This window comes from Trachypithecus francoisi, unplaced genomic scaffold (assembly GCF_009764315.1).
Source record: "Trachypithecus francoisi isolate TF-2019V2 unplaced genomic scaffold, Tfra_2.0 Lachesis_group1, whole genome shotgun sequence".
Classification (NCBI taxonomy): Eukaryota; Metazoa; Chordata; class Mammalia; order Primates; family Cercopithecidae; genus Trachypithecus; species Trachypithecus francoisi.
In genome coordinates, this window is record NW_022681454.1 from 41,039,535 (window position 1) to 41,057,831 (window position 18,297).

The 18,297-nt window shown below is 40.5% G+C and overlaps 1 protein-coding gene across 2 annotated transcripts in view; it reads right to left on the reverse strand.

Moving 5' to 3' along the window:
• APBB2 (amyloid beta precursor protein binding family B member 2) overlaps positions 1–18,297 on the reverse strand; it is a 423,550-nt gene that overhangs the window by 336,348 nt on the left and 68,905 nt on the right. For both annotated transcript variants that reach the window (XM_033214066.1, XM_033214067.1), the window contains exon 2: positions 13,648–13,803. The gene's annotated coding sequence lies outside the window, so the exon portion shown is untranslated. The remainder of the gene's footprint in view (positions 1–13,647; positions 13,804–18,297) is intronic.

Genomic DNA, 18,297 nt, shown 5'->3' on the forward strand with positions numbered 1-18,297 from the left:
TGTGACTAGGTTGATGTGATTTCGCTTCATCTGCAAGCAAATGATAATAAATAGGCCAGAGTCTTCACAAATGTAATTGTACAACTCCAACTTTAGTGGTTAAATCATTTTGGTGTTTTTTGTTGTTGTTGTTGTTGTTCTTTGTTTTTTTTTTTTAATTATTATTATACTTTAAGTTCTAGGGTACATGTGCATAACGTGCAGGTTTGTTACATATGTATACTTGTGCCATGGTGGTGTGCGGCACCCAACAACTCATCAGCACCCATCAATTCGTCATTTACATCAGGTATAACTCCCAATGCAATCCCTCCCCCCTCCCCCCTCCCCATGATAGGCCCCGATGTGTGATGTTCCCCTTCCCGAGTCCAAGTGATGTCATTGTTCAGTTCCCACCTATGAGTGAGAACATGCGGTGTTTGGTTTTCTCTTCTTGTGATAGTTTGCTAAGAATGATGGTTTCCAGTTGCATCCATGTCCCTACAAAGGAAGCAAACTCATCCTTTGTTATGGCTGCATAGTATTCCATGGTGTATATGTGCCACATTTTCCTAATCCAGTCTGTCACTGATGGACATTTGGGTTGATTCCAAGTCATTGCTATTGTGAATAGTGCCGCAATAAACATGTGTGTGCATGTGTCTTTATAGCAGCATGATTTATAATCCTTTGGGTATATACCCAGTAGTGGGATGTCTGGGTCATATGGTACATCTAGTTCTAGATGCTTGAGGAATCGCCATACTGTTTTCCATAATGGTTCAACTAGTTTACAATCCCACCAACAGTGTAAAAGTGTTCCTATTTCTCCACATCCTCTCCAGCACCTGTTGTTTCCTGACTTTTTAATGATTGCCATTCTAACTGGTGTGAGATGGAATCTCATTGTGGTTTTGATTTGCATCTCTCTGATGACCAGTGATGATGAGCATTTTTTTTTTTTTTTTTTTTTGAGACGGAGTCTTGCTCTGCCGCCCAGGCTGGAGTGCAGTGGCTGGCTCTCAGCTCACTGCAAGCTCCGCCTCCCGGGTTCACGCCATTCTCCTGTCGATGAGCATTTTTTAATGTGTCTGTTGGCTGTATGAATGTCTTCTTTTGAGAAATGTCTGTTCATATCCTTTGCCCACTTTTTGATGAGGTTGGTTGTTTTTTTTCTTGTAAATTTGTTTGAGTTCTTTGTAGATTCTGGATATTAGCCCTTTGTCAGATGAGTAGATTACAAAAATTTTCTCCCATTCTGTAGGTTGCCTGTTCACTCTGATGGTAGTTTCTTTTGCTATGCAGAAGCTCTTTAGTTTAATGAGATCCCATTTGTCAATTTTGGCTTTTGCTGCCGTTGCTTTTGGTGTTTTAGACATGAAGTCCTTGCCCATGCCTATGTCCTGAATGGTACTACCTAGGTTTTCTTCTAGGGTTTTTATGGTATTAGGTCTAACATTTAAGTCACTAATCCATCTTGAATTAATTTTCATATAAGGAGTAAGGAAAGGATCCAGTTTCAGCTTTCTACTTATGGCTAGCCAATTTTCCCAGCACCATTTATTAAATAGGGAATCCTTTCCCCATTTCTTGTTTCTCTCAGTTTGTCAAAGATCAGATGGCTGTAGATGTGTGGTATTATTTCTGAGGACTCTGCTCTGTTCCATTGGTCTATATCTTTGTTTTGGTACCAGTACCATGCTGTTTTGGTTACTGTAGCCTTGTAGTATAGTTTGAAGTCAGGTAGCGTGATGCCTCCAGCTTTGTTCTTATGACTTAGGATTGTCTTGGCAATGTGGGCTCTTTTTTGGTTCCATATGAACTTTAAAGCCGTTTTTTCCAATTCTGTGAAGAAACTCATTGGTAGCTTGATGGGGATGGCATTGAATCTATAAATCACCTTGGGCAGTATGGCCATTTTCACAATATTGATTCTTCCTATCCATGAGCATGGTATGTTCTTCCATTTGTTTGTGTCCTCTTTTATTTCACTGAGCAGTGGTTTGTAGTTCTCCTTGAAGAGGTCCTTTACATCCCTTGTAAGTTGGATTCCTAGGTATTTTATTCTCTTTGAAGCAATTGTGAATGGAAGTTCATTCATGATTTGGCTCTCTGTTTGTCTACTACTGGTGTATGAGAATGCTTGTGATTTTTGCACATTAATTTTGTATCCTGAGACTTTGCTGAAGTTGCTTATCAGCTTAAGGAGATTTTGGGCTGAGACAATGGGGTTTTCTGAATATACAATCATGTCATCTGCGAACAGGGACAATTTGACTTCTTCTTTTCCTAACTGAATACCCTTGATTTCTTTCTCTTGCCTGATTGCCCTAGCCAGAACTTCCAACACTATGTTGAATAGGAGTGGTGAGAGAGGGCATCCCTGTCTTGTGCCAGTTTTCAAAGGGAATTTTTCGAGTTTTTGCCCATTCAATATGATATTGGCTGTGGGTTTGTCATAAATAGCTCTTATTATTTTGAGGTACGTTCCATCAATACCGAATTTATTGAGCGTTTTTAGCATGAAGGGCTGTTGAATTTTGTCAAAAGCCTTTTCTGCATCTATTGAGATAATCATGTGGTTTTTGTCTTTGGTTCTGTTTATATGCTGGATTATGTTTATTGATTCGCGAATGTTGAACCAGCCTTGCATCCCAGGGATGAAGCCCACTTGATCATGGTGGATAAGCTTCTGGATGTGCTGCTGAATCCAGTTTGCCAGTATTTTATTGAGGATTTTTGCATCGATGTTCATCAGGGATACTGGTCTAAAATTCTTTTTTTGTTGTGTCTCTCCCAGGCTTTGGTATCAGCATGATGCTGGCCTCATAAAATGAGTTAGGCAGGATTCCCTCTTTTTCAATTGATTGGAATAGTTTCAGAAGGAATGGTACCAGCTCCTCCTTGTACCTCTGGTAGAATTCAACTGTGAATCCATCTGGTCCTGGACTTTTTTTGGTTGGTAGGCTATTAATTATTGCCTCAATTTCAGAGCCTGCTATTGGTCTATTCAGGGATTCAACTTCTTCCTGGTTTAGTCTTGGAAGAGTGTAAGTGTCCAGGAAATTATCCATTTCTTCTAGATTTTCTAGTTGATTTGTGTAGAGGTGTTTATAGTATTCTCTGATGGTAGTTTGTATTTCTGTGGGGTCCGTGGTGATATCCCCTTTATCATTTTTTATTGCGTCTATGTGATTCTTCTCTCTTTTCTTACTAGCCTTGCTAGCGGTCTGTCAATTTTGTTGATCTTTTCAAAAAACCAACTCCTGGATTCATTGATTTTTTGGAGGGGTTTTTTGTGTCTCTATCTCCTTCAGTTCTGCTCTGATCTTAGTTATTTATTGCCTTCTGCTAGCTTTTGAATGTGTTTGCTCTTGCTTCTCCAGTTCTTTTAATTGTGATGTTAGAGTATCAATTTTAGATCTTTCCAGCTTTCTCTTGTGGGCATTTAGTGCTATAAATTTCCCTCTACACACTGCTTTAAATGTGTCCCAGAGATTCTGGTATGTTGTATCTTTGTTCTCACTGGTTTCAAAGAACATCTTTATTTCTGCCTTCATTTCGTTATGTACCCAGTAGTCATTCAGGAGCAGGTTGTTCAGTTTCCATGTAGTTGAGCGGTTTTGATTGAGTTTCTTAGTCCTGAGTTCTAGTTTGATTGCACTGTGGTCTGAGAGACAGTTTGTTATAATTTCTGTTCTTTTACATTTGCTAAGGAGTGTTTTACTTCCAATTATGTGGTCATTTTTCGAATAAGTGCGATGTGGTGCTGAGAAGAATGTATATTCTGTTGATTTGGGGTGGAGAGTTCTATAGATGTCTATTAGGTCCGCTTGGTGCAGAGATGAGTTCAATTCCTGGATATCCTTGTTAACTTTCTGTCTTGTTGATCTGTCTAATGTTGACAGTGGAGTGTTGAAATCTCCCATTATTATTGTATGGGAGTCTAAGTCTCTTTGTAAGTCTCTAAGGACTTGCTTTATAAATTTGGGTGCTCCTGTATTGGGTGCATATATATTTAGGAGAGTTAGCTCTTCCTGTTGAATTGATCCCTTTACCATTATGTAATGGCCTTCTTTGTCTCTTTTGATCTTTGATGGTTTAAAGTCTGTTTTATCAGAGACTAGGATTGCAACCCCTGCTTTTTTTGTTCTCCATTTGCTTGGTAGATCTTCCTCCATCCCTTTATTTTGAGCCTATGTATGTCTCTGCATGTGAGATGGGTCTCCTGAATACAGCAGACTGATGGGTCTTGACTCTTTATCCAGTTTGCCAGTCTGTGTCTTTTTTTTTTTTTTTTTTTTTTTTTTTTTTTTTTTTCAGACGGAGTCTGGCTCTGTCTCCCAGGCTGGAGTGCAGTGGCCGGATCTCAGCTCACTGCAAGCTCCACCTCCCGGGTTTACGCCATTCTCCTGCCTCAGCCTCCTAAGTAGCTGGGACTACAGGCGCCCGCCACCTCGCCCGGCTAGTTTTTGTATTTTTAGTAGAGATGGGGTTTCACCGTGTTAGCCAGGATGGTCTCGATCTCCTGACCTTGCGATCCGCCCGTCTCGGCCTCCCAAAGTGCTGGGATTACAGGCTTGAGCCACCGCGCCCGGCCAGTCTGTGTCTTTTAATTGGAGCATTTAGTCCATTTACATTTAAGGTTAATATTGTTATGTGTGAACTTGATCCTGCCATTATGATATTACCTGGTTATTTTGCTCGTTATTTGATGCAGTTTCTTCCTAGCCTCGATGGTCTTTACATTTTGGCATGTTTTTGCAATGGCTGGTACCGGTTGTTCCTTTCCATGTTTAGGGCTTCCTTCAGGGTCTCTTGTAAGGCAGGCCTGATGGTGACAAAATCTCTAAACATTTGCTTATCTGTAAAGGATTTTATTTCTCCTTCACTGATGAAACTTAGTTTGGCTGGATATGAAATTCTGGGTTGAAAATTCTTTTCTTTAAGAATGTTGAATATTGGCCCCCACTCTCTTCTGGCTTGTAGAGTTTCTGCCGAGAGGTCTGCTGTTAGTCTGATGGGCTTCCCTTTGTGGGTAACCCGACCTTTCTCTCTGGCTGCCCTTAAGATTTTTTCCTTCATTTCAACTTTAGTGAATCTGGCAATTATGTGTCTTGGAGTTGCTCTTCTGGAGGAGTATCTTTGTGGCATTCTCTGTATTTCCTGAATTTGAATGTTGGCCTGCCCTACTAGGTTGGGGAAGTTCTCCTGGATGATATCCTGAAGAGTGTTTTCCAACTTGGTTCCATTTTCCCCCTCACTTTCAGGAACCCCAATCAGACGTAGATTTGGTCTTTTTACATAATCCCATACTTCTTGCAGGCTTTGTTCATTTCTTTTTCTTCTTTTTTCTTTTGGTTTCTCCTCTCGCTTCATTTCATTCATTTGATCCTCAATCGCTGATACTCTTTCTTCCAGTTGATCGAGTCGGTTACCGAAGCTTGTGGATTTGACACGTATTTCTCATGTCATGGTTTTCATCTGTCATTTCGTTTATGACCTTCTCTGCATTAATTATTCTAGCTATCAATTCTTCCACTCTTTTTTCAAGATTTTTAGTTTCTTTGCGCTGGGTACGTAATTCCTCCTTTAGCTCTGAGAAGTTTGATGGACTGAAGCCTTCTCTCATTTCGTCAAAGTCATTCTCCGACCAGCTTCAATCCGTTGCTGGCGATGAGCTGCGCTCCTTTGCAGGGGGAGATGCGCTCTTATTTCTTGAATTTCCAGCTTTTCTGCCCTGCTTCTTCCCCATCTTTGTGGTTTTATCTGCCTCTGGTCTTTGATGATGGTGACGTACTGATGGGTTTTGGTATAGGTGTCCTTCCTGTTTGATAGTTTTCCTTCTGATAGTCAGGATCCTCAGCTGTAGGTCTGTTGGAGATTGCTTGAGGTCCACTCCAGACCCTGTTTGCCTGGGTATCAGCAGCAGAGTTTGCAGAAGATAGAATATTGCTGAACAGCGAGTGTACCTGTTTGATTCTTACTTTGGAAGCTTCCTCTCAGGGGTGTACTCCACCCTGTGAGGTGTGGGGTGTCAGACTGCCCCTAGTGGAGGATGTCTCCCAGTTAGGTTACTCAGGGGTCAGGGACCCACTTCAGCAGGCAGTCTGTCCGTTCTCAGATCTCGACCTCCGTGTTGGGAGATCCACTGCTCTCTTCAAAGCTGTCAGAGTTGTTTGCATCTGCACAGGCCTCTGCTGCTTCCCCTTTTGTTGTTTAGCTGTGCCCTGTCCCCAGAGGTGGAGTCTACAGAGACAGGCAGGTTTCCTTGAGCTGCTGTGAGCTCCACCCAGTTCGAGCTTCCCAGCGGCATTGTTTACCTACTTAAGCCTCAGCAATGGCGGGCGCCCCTCCCCCAGCCTGGCTGCTGCCATTTCGGTTAGATCGCAGACTGCTGTGCTAGCAATGAGGGAGGCTCCGTGGCTGTGGGACCCTCCCAGCCAGGTGTGGGTATAATCTCCTGGTGTGCCCGTTTGCTTAAAGCGCAGTATTGGGGTGGGAATTACCCGATTTTCCACGTGTTGTGTGTCTCAGTTCCCCTGGCTAGGAAAAGGGATTCCCTTCCCCCTTGCACCTCCCAGGTGAGGCGATGCCTCGCCCTGCTTCAGCTCTCGCTGGTCGGGCTGCAGCAGCTGACCAGCACCAATTGTCCGGCACTCCCTAGAGAGATGACCCCAGTACCTCAGTTGAAAATGCAGAAATCACCGGTCTTCTGTGTCGCTCGCACTGGGAGTTGGAGACTGGAGCTGTTCCTATTCGGCCATCTTCGGTTCAATCATTTTGAATCCCAACTTCAGTAAAAAAGATAATTCAATGTTGCTCTGTGGATATGTTTTTAGGAGATGACATTATCAGTCAAAGGACTTCCCAGGAAAGTAAAAGGGCCAGGTAACACACATGTCAGTTGCCATTAAGCGGTCTACCCAGGTTGAAATGAGAAGATTACAAAGAAAGCAGGAAGCAGATAAGCCATCCTGAGAACTGAGCCCTCCAGGAACCAGGACGCATGGCTTGACCTACTAATGGCACTGCAGAAAACATGTTCCAAATCTACCAGCGTGACTGTAATCTCCAATTAAAGCCCAGCAGCAATAGTCAGCTCAGCTATGTGCCAGATAAGGGAAATGTCTCTGCATTTCACCAAGACTTACATTTAGATTTTTCACATTAAAAATAAGTCATGTCGCAAACAAAATTATGATTTTATTAGAAAACAAGAGAAAATGATCAACTAGATTCCAAATGTCACAATAAAGCACTGACTTTTTAAAAATTTCCTTTTCAGTGTTTATGCATTCATAACACAGTTGTAACTAAAGATATATAAATTTGCAATCTTCACATTCCTAATATAATTATTTTAATGTCTTCACAGTTAGCTATTGAGAATCATTCTAATACAAAGATAAAAACAGAATAGGTAAATATAAAAATACAACTAGCATTTTATACTATGACAAATGTCCAATTTTCATAAAACATATAGAACTACACTGTGTTACCAAAACATGCAAGACATTTTAATTCATAGGTTTCCTATTTAGTAAAATAGTTTTGTGATATGAGACCTAATTCATGTCACCATTAATGAAAATACTTGAAATATTATGCCAGCCTTGTAAATCCTTCATTCAGTAGTTATTGGCAATGATTAAGACAGAGGTAATGAAAAACTTAATCTGTTTTTTTCAAATGCAGAACAGGCATAAAAATGATTATCACCTTTATGAAAAACTAAGCACTGCTTAAAGTCATATATATAGTAATCTGGAAAATGCACCTTGATTGATTCCACATTGTCATCTACCATATCAGATTTCCATAATTACCCTAAAGAGAAAACACCAAATACCAGTACTGTAACAGAGTGACTCATAAAGAACAGAGAGGAAAAGTAGCAAAGGTACAACAGTGTCTTTTAATGGAGACATTGCATCTTAAGTCTAATTCTTGAATTAACTTTTTTCATAGAAAAACTGCATTGCAAAAACCTAAATACAGTGTGGTACTAGCATAAGGACAGATAGTAAACCAAAGGCACAGAATTGAGAGTACAGTCAATTGATTTTCTACAAAAAAAGTCAAGTCACTGGTTAGTCTTTTCTGCAAATGGTGCTAAGACCTATATGCAAAAAATAAAAATAAAAAAATCAACAAAATAAAATAAACATAGACCCAAACCTCACACCATATATAAAAACTGACCCCAAATGAATTAAAGACCAAAATGTAAAGAGTAAAACAACAAAAGTTTTAGAAAGAGCCTGGATGCGCTGAGGCGGGTGGATCATGAGGTCAGGAGATCAAGACCGTCATGACTAACACGGTAAAACCCCATCTCTACCAAAAATACAAAAAATTAGGCAGGTGGGTGGTGGGCACCTGTAGTCCCAGCTACTTGGGAGGCTGAGGCAGGAATATCCTTTGCACCCGGCAGGTGGCAGTTGCAGCAAGCCGAGATGATGCCACTGCACTCCAGTCTGGCGACAGAGTGAGACTGCATCTCACAAAAAAAAGTAAAATTAAAAAAAAAACACGTTTTAGAAAGAAACACAGAAACTTTTCATGAGCTTTGAATAGCCAAAGAGTTTTTAGAAACATCAAAATCATAAGCTTTGAAACAAAAAACTAATAAACTGAATTTTGTTACAATTAAAAACTTCTGAGCACCAAATAACACCATTAAGAAAATAAGTTTATACACACACACAGTTTTCCATATTGATGCAATTTATCAATAATTAAAATTTACAGTATCTCATTGTTGGCATTGTTGGGGGGAAAGACACCATTAAACAAGCCAGAGACTAGAAGAAAATATGTGCAAATCACATATCCAATAAAGGGCTTAAATCAGACTATATACAAAGAGAGACAACCCAATATAAAAATGGGCAAAGGATTTGAATAGTCATTTCTCCAAAGAAGATATAGGAGTGACTAAGAAGCTCAATGACTGAATGCCTAAGTCAACTGTGAGAAGATAAATTTCATAATTATCATCTTTTATCCTTATCAAAAAGCTACATAACAGAATGATTTCACTAGAAACTCCAAAGCACGTAACTTTGTATTTCTCACATCACAGTCAAGTTTTCAAATCACTGGAAAAATAAATAATAATAACATCCAGATTGGACAAGAAATAAAACTATATCTGCAGATGACATAAGCTGGTATATAGAAAATACAAGGAAAGTCATACACATAAAAAACTATCAGTACTGATAAACAGGTTCAACATGGTTGCAGGAAACAACATCACTATACAGAAACCAATTGCATTTCTATACACTAGCTACAGATACTTTGAAAATAATTACTTTCTTAATTTATAAAGGCATCAAAAAGAAAAAAATACTTAGGAATAAATTTAACATGAAGTATTAGATTGTACCCTGAAAGCAATACAACACTGTTGAAATATATTAAAGAAGACTGAAAGAAATGGAAACACGTCCCATGTTCATGTATCAGAGCTCTTAATATTGATCTAGCAAGTCAACATAAGAGCTCTTAATATTGATCTAGAAAGTAGAAAGTCAACATAATTGCTATCAAAAGGCTGGCTCAACATTCAAAAACCAGTATCATCCATCCTATGAATAAGCTGAAGAAGAAAATCATGACCATATCAATAGTTGCAGAAAAAGCACCTGACAAAATCCAATACTCTTTCAGAATAAAAACTCTCAGTAACTAGAAATAGAGGGAAAATTTGTCAACTTGATAAAGAACATTTTAAAAAACCAAATTAACATCATATTTAATGGTGAGAAACTCAAATGAGTTAAAAACTTATCCACATATCCATATAAAAACCTGCAAATGAATGTTTCCAGCAGTATTATTCATAACTGCCAAAACTTGGAAGCAACCAAGATGTCCTTCAACAGGTAAATGGATAAACTGTGGAACAGTGATATAATGGAATATTAATTATTCAGTGCTTTAAAAGAAATGAACTATCAATTCATGAAAAGACATGGAGGAAACTTAAATGCACACTGGTAAGTGACAAAGCCAATCTGAAAAGTCTAGCTATTGTATAATTCTAACAATATGACACTGTGGAAAAAGTAAAACTATGGGGCAAAAGATGAGTAGTGGCCAGGGGTTCAGGAAGAAGAAATGAACAGGTAGAACATGCAATTCTTTTAGGGCAGTGAAACTATTTTGTATGATACTGTAATGGAAATACAAGTTATGTATTTATGAAAGCTCATAGAACATACAACACAAAGAGTGAACCTAATATAAACTATAGATTTTAGTAATGATAATATATCAATATTGGCTCATCAATTATAATAAATATACCACACGAATGCAAGATATTAATGATATAGGAAACTGGCAGTGGGAATCATATGGAAACTGTCTGTACTTGCTGCATAAATTTCCCCCAAAAAACAGTATAATTACAAAATATAATATTAATGAAGACTCTATCATTAAAAAGAGGAAATAAGTCTTTAAATTAATTTAATTCTCCTTAGAACAGAAAGCTGACTGAGGTTCTGGTGAGAATAGCAGCTGTTACCTTGTCGTGTTAAAATTAACTCCAGACAGCTTTCTAATAACCTCTCATTTGGCTAGGCCTTAAACAATTGTATTCAGAGTAAATAAACAAGATTCTACTACTACTAATCTCTGAAAGTATCTTCCTTATCTACAATTTACTTCAACTATAGGCTCTAGAAAGCCTTCCCTTCTTTCAGACTAAAAATGCAAGTAATTGAATATATATTTTTAATGTTTTTAATGTTTTTTAATGTTCCTAAGACTTAATCCTCTTCTACCTTGTTAAATGATAGCCCTCTCTGCTAGTCTACCACCCAACAGAATTCCTAATTCCATCTCTGTTCCCACAAAACTTTGTTCTTACCTCTAGAGATACATTGTCACACTGCATGTCAGTCATGTGAATACTTACCTGGCCTATCCCCTACACCAGAGGTCCCTGGTACCAGTCTGTGGCCTGTCAGGAACCAGGCTGCACAGTAGGAGGTGAGCAGTGGGCTAAAGAGCACAGCTTCATTTGTATTTACAGCTGCTCCCCACTGCTCACATTACCTCCTGGGCTCCGCCCCCTGACAGATCAGTGGCAGCATTAGATTCTCATAGGAATGCAAATGCTATTGTGAACGGCACATGCCAGGGATCTAGGCTGCGCGCTTCCTGTGAGAATCTAATGCCTCATGATCTGCCACTGTCTCACATCATCCCCAGATGGGACCATCTAGTTGCAGAAAAACAAGCTCAGGGCTCCCACTGATTCTACATTATCGTGAGCTGCAAAAATTATTTCATTATAGACCACAATGTAGTAATAATAATAGAAATAAAATGCACAATAAATGTAACATGCTTCAATCATCCTGAAACCATCCCAGCCACCATACCTGCCATTTGGAAAAACTGTCTTCCACAAAACTAGTCCCTCATACCAAACAGGTTGGGGACTGCTGCCCTACACCATGAGCCCCTAAAGATAGGGACTATACCACAGTCATTTTATACTAAGACCTCACTCCTAGAAGGCACCACCAATTGGGATGTTTTGGATGTAAGAGACAGACACCTAAGTCAGACGAACTAGCTAACCTGCCAGGAAAGTGAACAGGAGATGCTGGGTTTAAGCACTGCTGAATTGCAGGTCAAAAAAAAAATATATATATATATATATATACACACATATATATATGTCTGTGTATTTGTGTGTGTGTCTCTTCTCTCCCCTTCCTCTCAATCACTTTTCCTCCATCTCCCTGCTTTGATTTCTCCTGTGTTGTCTTAATTTTCAGTAAGGTTTTCCCTAAGTCATAGCAAAAACTGCCACTAGCAGCTCCAGCTTAACAAACTCACAGAAGGCAAAACTTCTTCAATAGTTGCAACGAGAATACTATGGCCCCTCCAAAGACAGTTGTGACCCTTTAGTCCATTTTCATGCTGTACCTGAGACTGGGCAATTTACAAAAGAAAGAGGTTTAATGGACTTACAGTTCCACGTGGCTGGGGAAGCCTCACAATCATGGCGGAAGGCAAGGAGGAGCTAGTCATGTTTTGCATGGATGGCCGTAGGCAAAAAAAGAGAGCGCTTGTGTGGGGAAACTCCCGTTTTTAAAAGCATCAGATCTCATGAGACTCATTCTCTATCACAAGAACAGCACAGGAAAAGCCCACTCCCATAATTCAATCACCTCCCACCAGGCTCCTCCCATGACATGTGGGAATTGTGGGAGTTACAATTCAAGATGAGATTTGGATGGGGACACAGCCAAACCATATCACCGGCCATGCTTATGATGCTTATGTTACATGCCCATAACTGAGCCAGCAGGGTCACCTCCTCTAACTACACAGGGTGAAAATGAAGCAAGGGCAATTGCCCAGGGAAAATCTGGATGATTTATTAAAAGATGGAGGGAAGGAGGCCGGGCGCGGTGGCTCAAGCCTGTAATCCTAGCACTTTGGGAGGCCGAGACGGGCGGATCACGAGGTCAGGAGATCGAGACCATCCTGACTAACACGGTGAAACCCCGTCTCTACTAAAAACTACAAAAAACTAGCCGGGCGAGGTGGCGGCGCCTGTAGTCCCAGCTACTCGGGAGGCTGAGGCAGGAGAATGGCGTGAACCCGGGAGGCGGAGCTTGCAGTGAGCTGAGATCCGGCCACAGCACTCCAGCCTGGGTGACAGCGCGAGACTCCATCTCAAAAAAAAAATAAAATAAAATAAATAAATAAATAAATAAATAAAAGATGGAGGAAAAGGATGCTGGGTAGACAAAGTCAACAGACATTCACTACTTCACAGATTCTGAAAGACTGTGACTCACTCCTTTCTAGGGAGTATTTATCAGCTGCTTATGTAGAAAGCTGACTTACCCACTGAATGTCCAATAGAAATGGTCTGCAATGTCTGTCCCTGTACAATATATGTTTTCAAAATGATTTATTTTCACTTTTCTACTTCATATGGGGTTATCCATGCTGTTTCATTCTCCTGGCCCACAGTGAGAGCATTTTGCATTTATTTAAACACCTATGTTTTTCAGGACATTTCTCTTCCCCTGTCATATATAAGTATCTTAATACCAAATGCACACACTGCAGAAGATGAATGTGTTGGTGGCTTTTGTGTGGGGAAAGATTAGAGTATATAAAATCTGGCCAAACAGACCGGAGGCTCACAGCCAGAATTATCCCAGCAGAAATGGCAGGTCTCCATGCCCCACCCTTCAAAGTTCAAAAACACAAATGAACGCAAGTCTTTGAAACTACAAATGCAACTCCATGAGGCTGGACGCCGCTTTTTCCCCAAAATAAAGCCAAGACCATTGAGGCTGGCATAGGTGGCTTCTGGTTGTGGTTTATTCCAATATTTGTGCCAAGGTCCTCCTCTCTTCTGAGAGGAGAGGAAGATAAGAAAGAGGATGGGACAAAAGAGAGGAAAAGGAAGAGAAGGAGAAGGAAAGGAAGACAACATGACACTATACACAAAAGGCCATCAGCATATATCTGCCATTTACACATGCTGGAACTCTCACAGATAACTGAAAATAATCATTTGGGGTGGTCTCCAAAATGTGCATGGAAGGAACAAAACAACTTTTTCCTATCACGCCCAATCCACTTTATCCAGCCTCTCTTACTTATACCAACCTGATTTTGCTTAAATTATTGTCAGCCTCAGCTTTTCACAGGAGCTTTCTTTTATGGATTTTCCATCCAGCAAATGTTTCTGTTCCACGGCTGGGCAGATCCGACCACAGCATGCTTGGCTACAAACCGCAGCAGCTCACCCACAGCAACTCCAACCTGGGGAGGCAAAGGCCAGAAGCCATTATAAGGACTCAAAGTCACCAACGTTCTCTCTCTCAGGCCACGTATTTGGCAGGATAACCTCAAACACGTTCCCAATGTTCAAACTCATTATAAACAGAGACAACAGCTTACAAGGTATCGTAAAGACAAGTGTGGGCTATTCTGAGAGGAGGACTGAACTATTTAATCATTTATTGAAAAGGTTTGGCCTAGTGATTATGCTCTGTTTGTGGGAAACTGAAAAGCCAGATGTTTTAATTAACCATGGAAAACGCAAGCTACAACTAAAATTTCATGAACACACTGATCTGCCCCGTGGAAAACCACAGGAATGTTCTGGCAGGGCTCAGTCTAAATTCTTGGGACACAGAGGGCTGGAATCATTCCCCTTAGGAACTCAAACAGAAAATTAACTTGCTCAATATGCTTTAAAAAGTAAAGCGAAACCCAGATTTAATCTCAAATATAAAACATTACAGGACTTCAAAGGGCACCACAAAAAGACACAGAAGTGGGGGCTACAAAAAAATTCTAATGTGGTTCAGGATTTAGAATATATTTACATTGCAATGTGAATAGTGTAACAGAAAATTTTATAGGTTACATAATCCAAAGGGGAAACGAATAATCTTTCATTTCCTAATAGAGGAAATTATATATGAAACCAATATTCAACAAGTAAATCATAAATATTATCAAACGTATAATATAACTGGGCAAAAGGAATCCCTTAACTATCCTGCTGCCAAACACGTGGCCTAGCTCACAGGCGACCATGCTTTAGCTAGAGGAATCAGGGCTTCCAGAAAAATAGTGTTGATATAACGTATGCTTACTGATGGCACAGCTAGCAATTCTGGCACAAAAAACTCAATGAGGGACTCTTATGAAAGCAATTAGTGGACAATAAGAGCTAATAGATTAAGAAGTCTTCATTTGTTAATTATAGTAACAGTTATGACAACATCTGTATATGCCAAATATTGAAAGCCTATTCAAGAGGGGACAGGACAAATGTTATTTTCAGATACTGGGTCCACAGTTCTATTTCTGTAAATCAAAACAGTCCTCGTCACAAGTGTGCCAAGCATAATATTACATTAATCTCTACCTTCAATTGAAACCTCAGTCCCAAAAATCATCTCAAAAGGAACACAGCAGAAAAAAAGCAAGATATCAAGTTATATATGTATGGTATGGTCCCAATTTTGTTCTACAAACTGAGTGCACATAATCTAAAGACACCTAAGGGTGAACAACAGCACTTTTGGGTTATGGACTGGGAAGCTATTTGTATTTTCTTTCTGGCATTTTCCAAATTTTCTACAATTAACATGCATTGCCAGTAGAATTAAGAGCATTTTTAAATAAGGGGTTTCTTTTAAGACTGCAGGAATACAAATCAGAAATGGGGTATCTATGCTATATTAGTCTGATCTTTGGTCTGCCTCTTATCTGAACAGAGTTAACAAATGAAGAAGTATTTATCTGATCACAGAAGTTCTTAATTTACACGTTCAAAACTCAAGTGTCCAGTAACACTTCCAGGGATGAACAACACTTTCCTAGAAATAAAAAATTCTTTTCTACTCTGCAAACTTGTCACAGACAGAGAACTATAGTTGTTTCCCTCCCTTACCTATCATATCCAAACTTCTCTATCACTGACCATGCCATAAAACTGTCACTTAGTTAAAAGAACAGGCTGGGCACGGTGGCTCACAGCCTGTAATCCCAGCACTCCAGGAGGCTGAGGCCAGAGGATCACTTGAACCCAGGCATTCAAGACCAGCCTGGGCAACAAAGAGAGGCCTTGTCTCTACAAAAATTTAAAAAACCAGCCGGACATGTTGGCACATGCCTATGGGCCCAGCTATTTAGGAAGCTGAGGTGGGAAGGTCACTACAGCCCAGGAAGTCAGAGCTGCAGTGAGCCATGATCACGTCACTATACTCCAGTCTGGGAGAGAGAGTGAGACCTTATCTCAAATACATAAATTAAATAAATAAGTAAGTAAAAGAATGTCTCCTGGTGTTACCTACTCACAGGAGCAGGGCCCTTAATGACCCCTGGCACACTCATTTCTGATGCTCTTAGCACCCTGAAAAACACAAGACACAATGGCAGAATCTTTACACTAGGGGCCTTGGCAACCCATTGCTCCAAGAAGCCCATGCCCAGACAGGTAAAATATCTTTCCCTCACAGCCACACAGCCAGCAAAGCAGGAATGAGAGTCCAGATCATTTGCCTTCACTTTGACCAAGTGCTCTTTCCACCACTATGACATTTCAGCATGCATTCATGGAAATAAAATTTGTACAAATCGTGTGCAGGTATTAAATTCATACCAGCAAAACCAGAAGAATGAGACAGAAATTTATTCTACCAAAAATGAAATGCATGCAGGAGAAAAAGTGAAGACTCAATCCTAGGCTGAAAAAGACAAGGCTCTGCCTAGAACATGCTCAACTGAAGAAACAATGAGTGCACTGTGCTTGGGTAGCAGGTGTCCTGAACAAAAACTGCCTATCATACCGAAAGCTTTCTGGTCCTAGCACTGGCCCTGTTGGTAACACTACAGTCCCACCGCTCAAAGAACAACAAAAGGCTTTCAACAAGATAAAACTACACCTGCACCAAGCCACCCACGAGAGACAGGAAAGATGCATGCACCAGTGTTAGAAATAATAAATAAGTATCTGAAGGCATCAAGTACAGCCTCTTACTTCCAAAATTATCCAAGTCTTAAGGGAAAGACATTAGTGGTTTCAAAAATTAGGAGATGCCAGACACGGTGACTCATACCTGTAATCCCAGCACTTTGGGAGGCCAAGACGAGAGGATTGCTTGAGCCCAGGAGTTTGAGATCGGCCTGGGCAACATAGTGAGACCCTATCTCTACAAAAAAATTTAAAAATTAGTCCAGGCACAGTGACTCATGCTGTAATCCTAGCACTTTGGGAGGCTGAAGCTGGCAGATAACTTGAGGCCAGGAGTTCAAGACCAGCCTGGCCAACATGGCAAAACCCTGTCTCTACTAAAAGTACAAAAATTAGCCAGGCATGTGGCACATGCCTGTAATTCCAGCTACTTAGGTGGCTGAGGCAGGAAAATTGCTTGAACCCAGGAGGAGAAGATTACAGTGAGCTAAGACAGCACTACTATACTCCAGCCTGGACAACAGAATGAGACTATCTCAAAAAAAAAAAAAAAAAAAATAGCTGGGCATGGTGGCACATGCCTGTGGTCCAGCTATTCCGGAGGCTGAAGTGGGAGGACTGCTTGATCCTGGGCAGTTGAGGCTGCAGTGAGCTGAGATCTCACCACTGCACTCCAACCTGGGCAAGACAGCAAGACCCTGTTATAGAAAAAGAAATGAAGAAAACAATATAGTCACTAATAATTAAAATAATCCTAACCCGTCATCTCTTATGTCCACACAGCCTTGGAGAAAGAGCAGGCTTTTTTCTGTGTTCTTTAAGATTATTTCTTTGAAACATTGCTTGCTTCCACTTTTTGCACAGCATCTACCTATGGTGTCCACGCCACACTAATCAGAAACCCGGAGTCTCACAAAATGGGAATAGCCTGAAAAGCCAGGGGAGAGAGGACAGATGGCAATGACAAACTCAGAAACAATCCCTGAAAGGTCTTTATTGAGCTCCCTTCTCGTCATCCTTTCCCGACTGTGCATCAGGACAACAAAGGCATGAGCTGTGAGGCTGCTCATAAAGCTGCGGCCTGGGCTGATGTGATCTGGCTTTGTGAGAGCCCAAACAAACACAATGGCTCTGTCCCGCCTCAACTGAGAAGTCAGGCACTGGGGGAAAAAAGAAAATGCTTTTTCTCCACCCAAAACCACTTCTCAAATCCCTAACATATATTCCCATGGCTGGATCCTGAAGGCAACACGATGTCAGCAGTTTATTTATTCCCTTCGATGCCTCAGTTCTAACAGTAAACATTAATGTCCGCAGCAGGCAAACGGAATCAGGGTCTTGTTGGTATTTCACAGTGAAATCATAGCTTTGTTGTGAATATTGTTCCAGTAACACCTTAAAGTCATTTGTAAGATAATGAGGGTAAGTTTAAATGTAGCAGTCTGATAAAATAACCTGTAACCCAAGAATCACAAAGTAGATTAAAGCTTGAAGTCACCAAATTATCTTTCTCAACAGAAGACTAAACAAAAATGAGAACTGGATTTGATTCAGATTGTGAAATCCTTTTTCTACTCAAAACCTTGGTCATATATCAGTTGGTCTTTGGCTTCGGTAAATGGCTCTGGCAAAATGTGCACCCAGACACCACCACCATTTGAGGATCTTCAATGTTTGGCCAGAATTTTTTCTTTTTTTTTTTTTTTTTTTTTTTGAGACGGAGTTTCGCTCATCTCCCAGGCTGGAGTGCAGTGGCGCAATCTCAGTTCACTGCAACCTCCGCCTCCCGGGTTCAAGCAATTCTCCTGCCTCAGCCACCCAAGTAG